The sequence below is a fragment of the Branchiostoma belcheri genome, unplaced genomic scaffold (assembly GCF_001625305.1).
Source record: "Branchiostoma belcheri isolate BF01 breed outbred unplaced genomic scaffold, Haploidv18h27 scaffold146, whole genome shotgun sequence".
Taxonomy (NCBI): Eukaryota; Metazoa; Chordata; class Leptocardii; order Amphioxiformes; family Branchiostomatidae; genus Branchiostoma; species Branchiostoma belcheri.
This window is the reverse complement of record NW_017802891.1, coordinates 618,624-625,007: the sequence shown is the minus strand read 5'-3', so window position 1 is coordinate 625,007 and position 6,384 is coordinate 618,624. Positions and strand designations below refer to the sequence as shown.

Below are 6,384 nucleotides of genomic sequence, written 5' to 3'. Positions count from 1 at the left end.
AAGAGTATTCGTGATTTCAATCTTTTTTTTATTTATCAAAACATAAAAACATAACAAGGACAGTGTGACGCTGCACTCAAGTTAACAACTTACATAAACAGCGCCACACACAAAAAAAGTACAATTAACATTTAAATATACAAAGTTGACATATCTGTGCGCCGTAGGCCCACCACCCCAAGACATTAAAATGTTAAATCAAATGCTAACAGAGCTATTTGAAAGATAAGATTACATGGTAACCTCCTATATCTCATTGGCGGAAAAACATCCGCCAATCAGAGCTAGGAGGAGAATTTAGGCCCATTAACACTTACGTAATATTTGGACTTCTATATCAAATTGACTGTTAGAAACAGTCAAGCAGAGCTAGAAGCGCTTGGTATCTCCAATGTAAACCTGAGTGAGTTGCATCGTTTTAAAGTTGTACATAGAGGGTACCAATGTGGAGCCTCTAAGAATAAAGTGCAGTTTAGCATTATCTGACATATTATTAAGGTTGACAAAATGACCGGTGTTGTACTGGTGAAACTCCCAGCCGACGAAGCAACAAAACTCACCTTTGACATTTCTCATCAGGGCGTGTTGATGTCCATTTCCCCAGGGCTTGTTGAGATCTGTCAAGACCTACGCCAACTAAACCAAACTGAACAAATTCTACCCAAACTGAGAAAATTTGGACCCACCTGTTCCTTCACAGTAACACAAAAAGTCTACAAACTTGACCAATATTTTTTTCAATGACGAAGCAGAAGGATTTTGAAGTAGGGACTACAATCGTCATAGGATACTTGTTGGACCACTTACCTCGGTTACAATGATAAAATCAAATTACATGAGATCAAGGCTTTTTTAGGCTGTCCAGTTGTTATATTAGATCTAAATTCTTGCAGTAAAATCGCAGATATCTCAATGGAATATTATTAACGTAAATTTAGAGACATCATGTAAAGTTTGCTACAATGGCTATCAAGTCTAAACTGTCAAGGTTCTGTTTTCTACGTGACTGAACTCATAGAAAGCAAAGCTAAAGTGACCTCGCTCTGTCACTCAGCATTTCACTCTGGGAAGGTCATAATCAACTGCGATTAACCATTAAATTTTGAAATTTTGAATGCTCAGGAAAAAAACAGATACATGTAGGTACAGATCCGCTGTACTTTAACCTACACATGCAGGACTGAAGAATCATTTACCTATCATGTACACTCGGTTCCTATAGGATAGAAAAATAACATAATCTATCTTACTTGTTGTAGATGTTAGAACTGACGATTGTTGCGTCTTTGACTTTCCATAGAAGGCTAAAGGACAGGAGTATCGCCAGGCAGGTCAGGAAAAGTCCCACGGATCGGAAAGTCGATTCCATGATGTTAACTTGTCTTGTTGCGTTTTAAACATGGACAGATTAAATGTTAAGGTCACACCTTGAGCGTAGCTAATTTTGTCGGACCGTACCATCTTGAGGCATATAGGGGCGTCAGCCCGAATGTTAACAAACGACAAGATGCATATCTCTGAGTAGCTACCTAGTTTTAATAGCTTGTGCTACTTTTCTTATTAATTTTCCATGACTTCTTAAGGCAAGTCAAATCATAGCTTGAACAACTTTTCTGGAACTGACCTGACAATTTAAGCTATACAATATGGCCACACAGACTTAATTTTATGGATGGCATCCTCCAAAGCCCCCAAACTAGTGCGCTCGGGCGAATAAAAAAAAATCGGCCAAAATTAAAAATGCTACTAAACCACATTTATTTAATACAAAGCTGTTATTGTGAATTTGCGGCAGTACATAAGTCGGTGTGGCCTAAATGTATTGAAAGAAGACGCAGTGTACAATATTAAGGAAAAGTTCAGCGACCACTGTCGCCTTCATCAGGATAATTAAAGGAGGCAGTCGCAAATATTCAAATTCACTATTTTCCTTTGGCAAATGTTCCCCAAAATTGATTTCTCACCTAGTTCACATTAGTTAGCCGGAAACCTTGCGCTGTCAGAGGTTCACAACGTGATCTCGCGATAGACACAGAGTCATTGTACATCCAACCTAGCACTAGTTTCCTTGACAGAGCTCCGAGCAACCCTTTTAGCTATAGGTACCTAATATAACCAAACTAAATATGTTCACAAAAGTGTTGGATTCATTCTACTTTCAGGACGTCTTCAGGACAAAACTGGAAGGCCTATGGCTATTTGAAGACCATGACTTGTTTTATAGTGAGACTATGTGGAGTGTGTGCGAAATTTTCCTGGATAGACAGACAGACAGACAGACGGACAGACGGACAGACAGACAAATAGATAGATAGATCGATGACCGATCCGGGAACGCCTGAAAAGGAGGCTAGTCCCGAGCGGCCAAAATGATCACGTGTTTGTTTATTTTTTTTATCCTCTCTGGATCCGGTTATTTCTACCCTGTGCAAATATTTATATGAGATTCTTCAATAATATGAATGCTTTTTTCCTTAGTAGCTAGCTTTGGTTAGGGACGGCCCTAGGACGTTAAATAGACGTAATTCCAATCTCCGCGGCCATTTTGAAAAGCGGTCCCGGCGCTGCGCGTGATCACGTGATCTTGCACGAAAACGAGACGCCTACTGATGCTTCAGCTAGCCTACACACTGCATTCCAGTGGGGCATCGAGCGGTGCTGCATCTTCTTCTGTAAATTACGCTCTTTTACGATGAAAAGTCGAAATATTTATACGTGTTACGAATAGATACGGTTGTTGTGAGCATTTGGGTTTAATTTCAGCCGGTAGAAATGACAAATTCCCGCTCATTTTCCGAATTCCTTGACCGAACTCATTGTTTACTACATGTACGTTATACGCTAGCGCTCGCATGAAAAAATACGTAATATACTGACTTCGTTCGTGCAAAACCTGTATAGAGACGTGAAAATAACAGGTAGACATCCTTGTGGTTAAACATTTAGCGAAATTTTGACGGTTGTTCCGGAAATTTCACGATCGCAAGTCGACATTGGCCAGGCAAGTTAGATATCGTCCACGTGAATCGTCAAGTGGGGGAGGGGGGCGCTCGTGCGTAACTTCTGTTCTTTCGAAGATTATCCTCTACTTTCTCCGGTAATATTTCAGTTTAACTGGATTAACTTCCATAGAAACGTAAAAATGTTGAACCTTATCTATTCGTAACGCGTATAAATATTTCGACTTTTCATCGTAAAAGAGCGTAATTTACAGAAGAAGATGCAGCACTGCTTGATGCCCCACTGGAATGCAGTGTGTAGGCTAGCTGAAGCATCAGTAGGCGTCTCGTTTTCGTGCAAGATCACGTGATCACGCGCAGCGCCGGGACCCCTTTTCAAAATGGCCGCGGAGATTGGAATTACGTCTATTGGGGTCCCGTGTTTCGGTAACACCCCACGCAAACTTATCACTCTCATTAAAAAGAGGCGATATCCTTTCCGGTGTGATATGTTCAAATCTTACAGGCCTATGGCCGCACCATGAGTTAGCGTCGAAATACTTGCTGTGACTTTACCAGGAAATGCACATTTTCGCAGGGCAAAACGCTATTTTTCATGAGTCCCTGGTTACATATGGCCGGCAAACTCCCCTGGCCAATATTACATCCCCTTCTTTATAGCTGATTTCTAATTGAATTAGCCTGATTAATCAAAGGAGCATGATATTTTTCCATATACGCAAATATATATATAATTCATACATATATGCTTCCGTTAGGCCACACCAATTTAATTTGTTGCTTCTCGGATCCACTGTCCATTTTTTCCAATTTGCAAAAAAAACTGCAAAATGCTCAATGTAAGACATATTTTGTCCCCAACGGTTAAAAAAAGTCATTTTCTTTCTAGTTCTTAAGTTTTTAAATTTTGTTTCATCAAAAGTTCAAAATCTATTGTTTTAATTATACACCAGCCTGGTGTATAATTATATGTTCGCTTCATGGCTCATATTGTGACATTTCCGGCTATCATGGGGTGCCTTGGCCTGTTTTTTTCGCCCTGTCGCTCCTGATTTTTTTTTTTAAATCCGAGAAACAACAAATTTAATTGGTGTGGCCTAACCCAAAGGAGTCTAACTACATGCAGAAACTCCGGTGCGAGACCATAACGAACAGGTGTGTTACGTCCGGGTCACAGGGGTCAGGAGCCCGGTCACGTGACCACAGGTAAGTGGGCCCCGCCCTGGTCAGAAACAACGCAGACAGACTGTACCGTTATCCGGACCTGCCTGCCGTCCTGTAACGTCTGTACGGCCTTCTGACTAACGTCTTAATACTCTTCTTTTGGTGTGGAGTACGAGATCACATCGTTGTTCTGCTGGACGTACCGGGGTTAGGCCGGAACCCGACGTTTGGGCTCGAGTGACAACTGAAATTCAGTGTTATTTTGCAGCTGTTACGCGGAGCTAGCAAGGTTTGTACCGGGTGTGGGAATATTTAGATGAAATGTAGATCAGGGTGAGGAGTCGAAGATAGTATAGTGAAACTGTAGCCAAGCCAAGTGACAGAATACGTGATTGACACATGTAAGGTGTAGTAGATATCGCTCCAAAGTACAAACAAGATCGCAGTTACAAATAGGTATAGATTTACCGGAATACACTGGAATACACCAGAATACATCAAAATACGCATAAAGGAGGGTGAAATATACCGGAATACACCCAGGATTGATGAGTTTCCTGAGTATAGTAGCAGATTCCTGTATTTTGGCATAAGATAATGTATTTTTTGGCCCTGAGGTAACAAAGATCACTAGAAATTTCTTGCTGGTGTTTTGTGGTGGTGACCTGGCCAGCTTCATGAGGGTCTGCATGGGGGGGTCCTGGCAACGGTTAACGGTAAATTCAGCAGGGCCGATAACGCTTAACGGTAAATTCAGGACAGTCGGCAACGCTTAACGGTAAATTGATAGGCCTTTTTTTCGAGCTGCACTGGATTTGGTATCTCGCTTTGTGAGAAAAGGTGATCACTGACAAAATTACGTATACCTTTACATGTAATGAAATTAAGCATGCATTAAAGGTATGTGTTCCCTCTGTTTAATTTTCCGCCTGCCCTGGTCCCCGAGTGCGTCCACAAATAAAGGGGACTCCGAGTCGACGTCGGCCAGGGCTCTACCCAGCTTGACTTTTTCCGTCCGCCCAGTTTTATTGATGGATTTTGAGGGGGGGAGCGCCGAAGGCGCTCGCAATCTGAGGGGTCCGGAAAATTTAGGATTTTTAAGCCTTCAAAAACGCAATTTCCCGCATTTTCAGAGGCAAATCATGATGTTGAGAGTGTTTGTCGGTCCTTCTGATGTTTTCATAATTTTACTCAAGATTTTTCTAAATTTTTGTCTGTCAAGGTTGACGGATTCCTGTAACTTTCCGCAAACTTCCGGTAATTGAAGGGAAAACTGGTGCTGGCTAGAGGGGAACGAGCGCAGAAGCGCGAGTCGAGCGCCAAAGGCGCGAGCAATGTAGGGGGGTCCGGCAATTTTGTATTTTTAAACCTTCAATGACGCATTTTCCTGTACTTTGAAAGGCAAAATTAGGCGTAACGAAGAATTATTCATTAACGCTTAACGCTGAATTTAGGATGACAAATAACGTTTTACGTTGAATTAAAAGGACCAATAACGCTTCACGATGAATATACTGATAACGCTTAACGTTGAATTAGAGCGGGCCGGCAACGATTAACGGTAAATTAAAATAGCCCATAACGGTTAACGAAAATGGGCATGCAGGCCCTCCTTCATGTTTGTTATCATTATGGACTACACAGTGTTTGTTTAGCTGGGTCAAAGTCAGAAAAGGCACAAAGTACATGTATAGAGGCTACATTTACCCTGATAAAGAAATAAAGAATGCGCTGATATGTTAACAGCACAGGTTGCTATATTTTGACATAAGAGAGGGCCTACATGGGGGGTCCCGACAACGCTCTATGCTGAATTCTGAAACCTCTCGATCACGCTTTAACGATAAAGTCCAAGTGTTAGTTAGTTAACTGTTTACAGACCAAAATTTAGCATATCTGAGCATTGTCAACGACCCCCCCCCCCCCCCCATGCAGGCCCCCACTAAGGTGCACATGCACCCTGGGTATTTCGAGCCCTGTGTATCTCATGCCCACGTAGCCAGGTGGGGTTCGGAAGAACCCCCCCACAAGGCTCAAAGGTCCATTTTTTGGTCCACTTTTTATGTAAAGGTCCACTTTTTGGTCCACTTTTTATGTAAAGGTCCAAGACTTTTCTTGAAAAGATGGACTGGAATCATAGAATAACTGCTCCCTTTGTCATTGAATAAAAATTTATCTCTGATTTTTTCTTGGAAACACTCTCAAAAATGCACGAAATGCCATTTTAGAAGGTTCATTTTTCAAAATTTTCCGGGGGAGC

At 41.7% G+C, this 6,384-nt stretch overlaps 1 protein-coding gene across 3 annotated transcripts in view; it reads left to right on the top strand.

Annotated features, from left to right (window-relative positions):
• The first annotated feature begins 4,158 nt into the window (after nt 1-4,158).
• LOC109465036 (Usher syndrome type-1G protein homolog) overlaps nt 4,159-6,384 on the top strand; it is a 12,410-nt gene continuing 10,184 nt past the window's right edge. For all 3 annotated transcript variants that reach the window (XM_019762175.1, XM_019762177.1, XM_019762176.1), the window contains exon 1: nt 4,159-4,413. The gene's annotated coding sequence lies outside the window, so the exon portion shown is untranslated. The remainder of the gene's footprint in view (nt 4,414-6,384) is intronic.